Consider the following 9,814-nt stretch of genomic DNA (forward strand, 5'->3'; position numbering starts at 1 on the left):
TGTTGATCCGGAGGGTTGCTGACTTGACGGTTTTTATTGATGATGGTGTCACAGTGGCTGATTTATGGTGACTCACTCATGGTCAACGTGATAACAGTCGCACTGGAGGGAAGTAACACTGATTGCAAGCAGAGGCGATTCTAGGGTCAGACCTTCAGAGGAGCGTATAAAGACCTGCGTGTGTCCAAACCCTCCGATAAATTACTCATCTCACTGGATAACTTAAATTAAAACAAGAAATATGAATACATAGTGGAGTGGTCTACTTCAGAATAAACAATCCCAGTGCAATAATGAACTGTGAATACTGCTGTGTCTCATTGCCCCTTATTTATCTATCTATCTGTCTTTTAGACCATTTTTTAAATTGGGTATGAATGTGTATGTGGTCATGGGTATGGGTGTTTAAATATTTTCTATCTTATTTTATTTTATTTTTTAGGCTGCATTGGACTGCTCAAATGGAGTTTTGTTGAATACTTGCAATGCCGATAAAAGATCTATTATATTTAGGGCTGTCAAACAATTCATTTTTTTAATCGAGATTAATCGCAGTATTTCCATAGTTAATCACGATTAAATACGTTTTGAATTGCATGTTTAAAATCCTGTTATTTTCCATTTGAAGGCAGTTTTAAGCCCATAATGTAAAGCATTTCTTACCAGAGTGTCTTAACTGGGAATCAATCACGGCTCTGCTGCGACTCCCACACTCCAAAATGGTCCTTTGGTGGAGCTGAGGCTGGCTTGGCTGCACCTGGGTGTTTAGCGTGGAGGTGCTAACTCAAACTCCACGTACTCCGGTGGTAGTTAAACTCCGTTTGACACAGGTTGCATTTTACTTTTGACTTGTCAACTGAAGCGTCTGGAAGTGTTTTAAAGTTAAACAAGCCGTTCAAAAGTCCAGTAGCTCTCTTACTTTCCATCAGCGCGGTAGGTTTACTGCAGGAGGCCACTTCAAAGCATAGCGCTAGAGGAGCCGTCTACGGGAGGGAAGGAAAGGAGGAAGGAAGGAAGGAAGGACAGACGGAAGGAAGGAAAAGAGGAAGAAGGAAACTGGGCTGCGGTAGGTTTACTGCAGGAGGCCACTTCAAAGCATAGCGCTACAGCTAGAGGAGCCGTCTACGGGGGAGGAGAAGGGATAAAAAGGCTTGCAACATTAAAATGCGATTTAAAAAAAATAACGCGTTATGGATTGCATTAATCTAATCGCGATTAACGCATTAACGCTGACAGCCCTAGTTTATATATATTATAATTATTGTCTAATGCTGCTCTATTCTGTTTCAGGCCGACTGCATCCATGGCTCTTTTAGAGGAAATTGGTGTTAACACGTTAACGCTGACAGCCCTAATTATATTCTAAGATAGTTAATGAAGCCTGAGGGAACGTTATATATTAATGACAGAACTATCCAAAGTACATTAAAGCTGTTCAAATAAATTATTGTTTGTCTCGTCTCTAACAGACTTATCTATCTTATCTCTCTCACCTTCCTCTAAGCTCATTTTTTAAAATCCTGTCCACGTATTACAGCCTTTTGCTCTTCACACTAACCACAAAATCTTACAACACATCAGCAAAACATTACGTATGTGTTGCAAAACTCTTCAAAGACGTGTTTTTGCATCAACACAGTCACAAGAAGCATCAGCTACACACTGACAGTAGAAATGAAGAACACTTGTCTGTATGCAGAGCAGCAGTTTCCTTCATTTCAAATCAATTCAATTCAATTCAATTCAGTGGGATTTATTGGCATCATGGTTATGAGAACAGTGTTGCCAAAGCATTAAAATACAGTATTTGCACAGTACAAAAAAAACTATAATATGAACATTAACGCAACATTAACCCTCCTGTTGTCCTCAGGTCATGGAAGGACAGAAGGAAGGAAGGAAAGGAGTAAGGAGGGAGGGAGGGAGGAAGGAAAGAAAGAAGAAGGGAAAGGAGTAAGGATGAAAAGAGGAAGGAATTTAGGAGAGAAGGAAGGAAAGAAGAAAGGACGGAAGGCTTCTTCAATGCAGTATGATATTCAGTTGTGAACATTTATATTCGAGACTATTGGCTTCCGAGCAGCAGTCCACAAATCAATGGGTGACGTCACGGATGTTACGTCCATTTCTTTTATACAGTATATGCTAAAAACACAGGTTACCAACCAATATGGAAGAAACCTCAGGAGAAGCAGCAGATGTGGACAGATGTGCAATATTATAATATTATGTGTACAGAATAGACAAAGACAGACAGCGTGGTCAAAATTATAGACGGACTGATGAAGAACACATACAATACAATAAGACCTGAGTCACATGACCTGCTATCGTCATGGATACCCAGGAAGATGGCTGACTACACTACTCAGGCACATGGGATTGATCTCACACACAAGGAAGAGAGAAAGATAGGAACATCTTTCTCCTGCAGGATGAAGAACCAGAAGTAAAACCTTCTTCTAGAGGCAATGGAGAAAGCATCTATGGGAACTTATTCTTAGTATTTTAATGTTCGTCGTCTGTTCTACACTGATTAATTGTCTGTAACTTGGTGTTTCATTGTATTATATTATGTTATCTGGGACAGGTCTCTCTTGAAAATGAGATCCTGTGTCTCAATGAGATTACCTGTATGAATAAAAAGGTAAATAAAACTTCCAAAAGGACACCAGTATTTAATGTTTAATGACTTGTACAGCCTTGTGAATACATTTGGTGTTAATCATTGATGAACAGACTAAAGCATGACACTAAACACTCACATTATAAACTTTAACTATATTCAATGATCATATACACATAAACAAATGTGTTGGGAGTCAGTTTTTACAGTGGCTGGTTATCATGTCTTATCTTCTTGAGGTCATTTTGTCTGCTTGCTATCAGTGATTGCCCCATAATCTATTGCTATAGTTGTTGTTACTGATTGGTTTGTATTATTCCTTTTTTTTGGCTGTTATGTTAATCCTATACTGCTTTCTACAACTTGACCTGACAAATATAAAACCTCCTTCAGGTCAGTATTAACTGGAGGCGTCTTTGGCAGCGGTTATAGTTTTAAGTCTGTGTGGATTCGTCTGCATCAGCTCTGCATACATGGACTGTTTGCTCAAGCCCTACCAGGTTGCATTGCATGTGGTTTATGAATAAACCACTTTTTTCAAGGTCTGCCACAAATTCAAAATTAGATTGAGGTCTGCACTCTGACTCAGCCACTAGAGGAAATTAAAAGATGGGTTCAAAACATTTCAAGACTCCCAAATGAACATTAAAGCAGCTTTCCTTGCTGTAATGATTCCTCCTGTTCATACTGACCATTAGATCCTTCATAATGCACTTATAATGGAAGTGATGGAGGACTAAATCCACAGTCCTCCTTCTGTGTAAACATGGATTTAAAAGTAGATGTGAAGCTAATATGAAGCTTCAGCATCCAAATGAGTCAAATCTTCATCTTCTATGTTTCAGCGTTACAGTATTTTTAGTAGCAAAGTCTTTTTGTTCCTATACTTCCACCACAGAGAAACAGGAAACACTAAGAGGGCAATGTACAGCAATGTAACATAAGCATTAAACTCAGTAAGCAAATAAAAAAATACCACATGTCCAAAAAAGGAGCAGGAGGAAATTAATGCTCACAGTTTCCTTCCTCTCCTCTCTAATGCCCAGTTCTTAATGCTACATAATACACTTAATGTTTACCACACATCTGAACACATTAATATGATGCTCAACAGCAACAAAAACAACAATTATGTGACAGTTTTCTTCAAAAACCGACAATTAGACACTCACATGCTCTTCAAACAGCAACTGAGGGGAAAAAAAAGGCAGGATGTGAACTTTTGTCAAGCTCTTTTTTTTCCACAACTACTTCCTTCACATTTCGTGTGTTCAGCTTAGAGAAAAATCATGAAAGCCCTCCACAAGAAGAAGAAGAAGCAGTTTTTTGGGATGTGGCTCAGGAAGTAGAGATCGTCTAATGTGGATCGTCTAATCAGAAGATTGGTGGTTTAACTCCCGGCTCTTTCAGTCCACATGTCGATGTTTCCTTTGGCAAGACACTTAACCCCAAAGTGCTACCAATGGCTGTGCTGTGCCAATGGTGTGTGAATGGGTGAATGTGACTTGTAGTGTAAAAGCGCTTTGAGTGGTCAAAAGATTAAAAAGTGCTATAGAAGTACAGTCCATTTACCATTGTAGGTTGTGTTTTTACGGTCAGTTGTAAGATTTACTGTCCACAGAACTTGTTATCTTGGATTATTTTGTATTGAATGAGACATGGTGGAAGAGTTGGCAGGCAGATATATAGTGGACGCAGTGCCAGCACTCACTGGAGAAACGACGCGAACGATGGGAGTCACGGTTCTAACGGCTGGCCTGGTGGTCATGACGTATCTGACGGGGGTCTGAGGTCTATAGAGAGGAGCAGAGGACATCATGATGGGGGTAGGCATGGAAAGTGAAGGGCTAAAGAGAGGCCTGGGAGCTACAGGGCTGGAGGTCTGGTTGTATGGAGTAGGCATGGGAGCAACAGGGCTCAAGGGAGGGCTGGAGATTTGGTTGTAGGGAGTAGGCATGGGAGTTATGGGGCTAAAGGGAGGCCTGGAGGTTTGGTTGTATGGAGTAGGCATGGGAGTTACGGGACCAAAGGGAGGCCCGGAGGTTTGGTTGTATGGAGTAGGCATGGGAGTTACGGGACTAAAGGGAGGCCCGGAGGTTTGGTTGTATGGAGTAGGCATGGGAGTTACGGGGCTAAAGGGAGGCCCGGAGGTTTGGTTGTATGGAGTAGGCATGGGAGCAACAGGGCTCAAGGGAGGGCTGGAGGTTTGGTTGTATGGAGTAGGCATGGGAGTTACGGGGCTAAAGGGAGGCCTGGAGGTTTGGTTGTATGGAGTAGGCATGGGAGTTACGGTGGGGGGAGGTGGGGGATCTATGGTGCAATAGACAGGTTCAGGGGGCATCATTGGGGACGCATTGGGGGGGGGGCAACTGCGGTACTGTTCATCCTGTCTCCTCTGTGAAACATTTTCAAGCACTCTGAACATAATGTCCCCTTGCTCGACCTGCAGAGCGCCAGACAGGACCTGGAAGGAATCGGTCAGTGCTTCGTTCACCGTGCAGAAATTATCTTCATGGCTCCCGGACTTCATGAAACTCTTAAAACCCTTACTTTTGGAGAATTTCACCATCATCTCCTTGGCTGAAGTCAGTGTGATGCAGAGCTGCTTCAGAGCATTGACCACGTTGTCCGAGATTTTAGCTGGCCCTCTTTGTTTGATGGTCAGTACCAGTTCCTCAAGGGCTTTGACTCTCTTGGCGAGTCGTGCACTGCGCTCCTTATTAGTTTTCGTCAACTCAACCATGTCGTGGATGCCCTTACAAAGGCCCAGTATAGGGTCAATAAAATCCATGATGATCTGGAGAGACAGGCAGACAGAAAGTTAACTTTGAATTAAATAAAAACTGAGTCACACTCAGGTGGATCAGACTGAGTTAAACTCAACTGAAACAAAACTATGAGTTAAACAGATCTACCTGAACTGTGTTGAGGTGAATTGGAAACCTGGCTGTTGTTTTAAGACACATGATACTTTAAAACTGCAGTCATTTGTCCACTTGGGGGCAGCAGAAACAAGCAGTGAAGGTAGCACTGCCTGAATATTAAAGTTCATGTAAAGTAAGAATAAATATGTGTTCTGAGTTTGACATACCACAGAAAAGTGTGTTGTTAACCACCCTGCCAAATTTGAATGATTGAAAAAATCGCCAAATATATGAAATTAGGCTTCAAAGTTGTGTAAAAATCAGCCTCTTTCTCTGCTCCCAAACGCTGTGGGCGTGGCCGCCGAGTCCGCTGAAGCCCCGCCCCCTACCAAGTGTCACCTGTCAATCAAAGTCACCACCTCTACCAGAAACATGTATGCTAAGTCTGACAGCTTTCTGCTGCTAGCTCAGCGGCTAACTCAGCTAACTGGCTAACTGTAGACTGTAGTAGTAGTAGTGTGTGCTGAATGTATTTATACCTCTACAGCAGCAGGGGCGGGTTTATGCTAATCACTAAATCCTGAACACAGAAATCTTGAAACACAGTTTGTGAAGCCTAGCTCCACAATTCAAATGTAAATGGTTGAAATGCTTTTTACACCATTTTTAGAAATACATTTATGACCTATTTAATGTGTTTAGAAGAAAATGTCTGAATTCACTTTACACGGTCTTTAAAACCTCAGCCAACTGGACATTAACTGCACTTTTTACATGTCTGAACAAGAGAAACAACAGTCTAACCATTGTATTATTCTTTGACTTCAGGATTTATCTGAATCTGATATCTGTGTGTGTGTGTGTGTGTGTGTGTGTGTGTGTTTGTGTGTGTGAGACGTCTGTCGAGCCTTTACAGTAAAACAAAGACAGCCGCCTCCATGAGGGCGTGTGAGGTTTGCATGTCATCTGTGCAATAAACCAGAAGGTATGAACACTGTCCACATATTTCACACAAGTATCGATTCCTGTCCCTGCATCTGCATTCAGTGCTCACAAACTCTACATGCAGACTTTAAAAGGAAACTCTTGTTTTTACCACCATATGTTATCTTGCATTGAGTTATTTTAGTTAAAGCCCACATAGTCTCCACATACTATTAACCCTTTATTGGGCAAATAATTATATTTGGTAACTTCTGTAAATATCCCAAAATATCCTTCCTTCCTTTCCTTCCTCCCTGCCTTCTTTCTTCCCTTCCTCTTTTCCTTTCTCCCTCCCTCGTTCCTTATTTCCTCCGTCCTTCCTTCCTTCCTTCCTTTCCTTACTTCCATCTGTCCTTCCTCCCTCCCTCCTTCTCTCCTCCCTTCCTTCTTTCCTTCCTCCATCCCCCTTTCTTCTTCCTTCCTCCCTCCCTCCTTTTCTCTTTCTTTCCTCCCCTCTACCTTCCTTCCTTCTTTCCTCCATCCTTCCTTCCTTTCCTTCCTCCCTCCTTCCTTCCTTCCTTCCCTTCCTTCCTTCCTCCCTCCCTTCTTTACTTCCCTTCCTCCCTCCCTTCCTTTCAATGAGTGTCCTATAAAGGGTTAACACAGACACACAGACTATGTGCCGACATAGGCCTGTGACATCTTGCATATTTCTTATACACACACACACACACACAGTATCAGTCTACTTAAGATGTGCATCCAACAGTCAATTACATGTATTTGCATTGTCCAATAAAAGCCATGTAGCTCCAAAGTTGGACATTTTAACATTTATAAACAGTACATAAACATTTAGTGAATTAACCCTTTATAGGACACTCATTGAAAGAAAGGGAGGAAGGAAGGGAGGAAGGAAGGAAGGATGGAGGAAGGAAAGGAGGGAAGGAAGGACAGAGGAAAGAAGGAAGGAAGGAAGGTAGGGGGGAGGAAAGAAAGAGAGAAGGAGGGAGGGAGGGAGGGAAGAAAGAAGGAAGGACAGAGGAAAGAAGGAAGGAAGGAAGGTAGGGGGGAGGAAAGAAAGAGAGAAGGAGGGAGGGAGGGAGGGAAGAAAGAAGGAAGGACAGAGGAAAGAAGGAAGGAAGGAAGGTAGGGGGGAGGAAAGAAAGAGAGAAGGAGGGAGGGAGGGAGGGAAGAAAGAAAGAAGGACAGAGGAAAGAAAGAGAGAAGGAGGGAGGGAGGGAGGGAGGGAAGAAAGAAGGAAGGACAGAGGAAAGAAGGAAGGAAGGAAGGTAGGGGGGAGGAAAGAAAGAGAGAAGGAGGGAGGGAGGAAGGGAAGAAAGAAGGAAGGAAAGGAAGAAGAAAGGGGGATGGAGGAAGGAAAGAAGGAAGGGAGGGAGAAAGAACAAATGGAAGGAAGGAAAGGAAGAAGAAAGGGGGATGGAGGAAGGAAGGGAGGAGAGAAGGAGGGAGGGAGGAAGGACAGATGGAAGGAAGGAAAGGAAGGAAGGATGGAGGAAATAAGGAACGATGGAGGGAGAAAGGAAAGAGGAAGGGAAGAAAGAAGGCAGGGAGGACGGAAAGGAAGGAAGGAAGGAAGGAAGGAAGGAAGGAAGGAAGGTAGGGGGGAGGAAAGAAAGAGAGAAGGAGGGAGGGAGGGAGGGAAGAAAGAAGGAAGGACAGAGGAAAGAAGGAAGGAAGGAAGGTAGGGGGGAGGAAAGAAAGAGAGAAGGAGGGAGGGAGGGAGGGAAGAAAGAAGGAAGGACAGAGGAAAGAAGGAAGGAAGGAAGGTAGGGGGGAGGAAAGAAAGAGAGAAGGAGGGAGGGAGGGAGGGAAGAAAGAAGGAAGGACAGAGGAAAGAAGGAAGGAAGGAAGGTAGGGGGGAGGAAAGAAAGAGAGAAGGAAGGGAGGGAGAAAGAACAAATGGAAGGAAGGAAAGGAAGAAGAAAGGGGGATGGAGGAAGGAAGGGAGGAGAGAAGGAGGGAGGGAGGAAGGACAGATGGAAGGAAGGAAAGGAAGGAAGGATGGAGGAAATAAGGAACGAGGGAGGGAGAAAGGAAAGAGGAAGGGAAGAAAGAAGGCAGGGAGGACGGAAAGGAAGGAAGGAAGGAAGGAAGGAAGGAAGGAAGGAAGGAAGGAAGGAAGGATATTTTGGGATATTTACAGAAGTTACCAAATATAATTATTTGCCCAATAAAGGGTTAATTATAACACATCATAATGCTGTTGTATGTGGATATAAAAACCTTTTAAGTGTTTATAAGTGTACAGCATTTGTCAATCTTTATAATCTCTCTGATGAAAACTGTTTGTTATTAAAACTGTGTGTTGCTTTACTGTCTTTCATTATCTCGTTATACAGTAGAATTCATGAACGGGTGCCCACACAAATACATGAATTAACACTAATATCTGCTTACAACTACATTACAGTATTGCATTATTTAAGCATTCATATGTATTTCTTATTTACTGTTTATTAATGTGTACAGATTCCTTTATGGGTTGAGGATATTCTTCTCCTTCTAAGCAAAATAAACCATTTAACACTCCTGTTGTGCTCCCGGGTCAAATTGACCCTATCTCTTTTGACTGTTCCTTCCTTCCTTCTCTCCTTCCTTCCTTCCTTCCTTCCTTCCTTCCTTGCTTCCTTCCTTCTCTCCTTCCTTCCTTCCTTCCTTCCTCATTCCTTGTTTCCTCATTCCTTCTTTCCTTCCTATCTTCCTTCCTTCCTCATTCCTTCTTTCCTCTCCTTACTTCCTCATTTCCTTTTTTCTCACTTCCTTCCTCCTTCCTTCTTTCCTCTCCTTACTTCCTTCCTCTTTTCCTCCTTCCTTCCTTCATTACTTCATTCCTCCTTCCTTCTTTCCTCATTCCTTCTTTCCTTCCTATCTTCCTTCCTTCCTCATTCCTTCTTTCCTCTCCTTACTTCCTCATTTCCTTTTTTCTCACTTCCTTCCTCCTTACTTCCTTCCTCTTTTCCTCCTTCCTTCGTTACTTCCTTCCTTCCTTCCTTCCCCCCTCTTTTCTTTTCCTCCCTTCCTTCTTTCCTTCTTTCCTCCCTTCCTTTGTTCCTTCCTCATTTTGTTCCTTCCTTCCTTGACCTGAGCACAACAGGAGGGTTAAAAGTGCATCGCATTACAGTAAAAATCTACCGTCACAAAGCTGAAAGCTGCCTTTTCTCAGCCCACCAATCATGAACATTTTGGAGATACGTCATTTTCACAGGACTGTAATGAAATTGTGTAAAATCTCATGAAGAAGTAGAGTTTTTAAATTAATTCAGTTAGTTAGAGACCAGTTAAAGATAAAAAAAGCATTAAAATTCATGATATGCTGTACCACACAAATACATGAATTAACAACTAAATTACAGTATTGCATTATTAACCCTCCTGTTGT

Source organism: Scomber japonicus, chromosome 5, assembly GCF_027409825.1.
Source record: "Scomber japonicus isolate fScoJap1 chromosome 5, fScoJap1.pri, whole genome shotgun sequence".
NCBI classification, from domain to species: domain Eukaryota; kingdom Metazoa; phylum Chordata; class Actinopteri; order Scombriformes; family Scombridae; genus Scomber; species Scomber japonicus.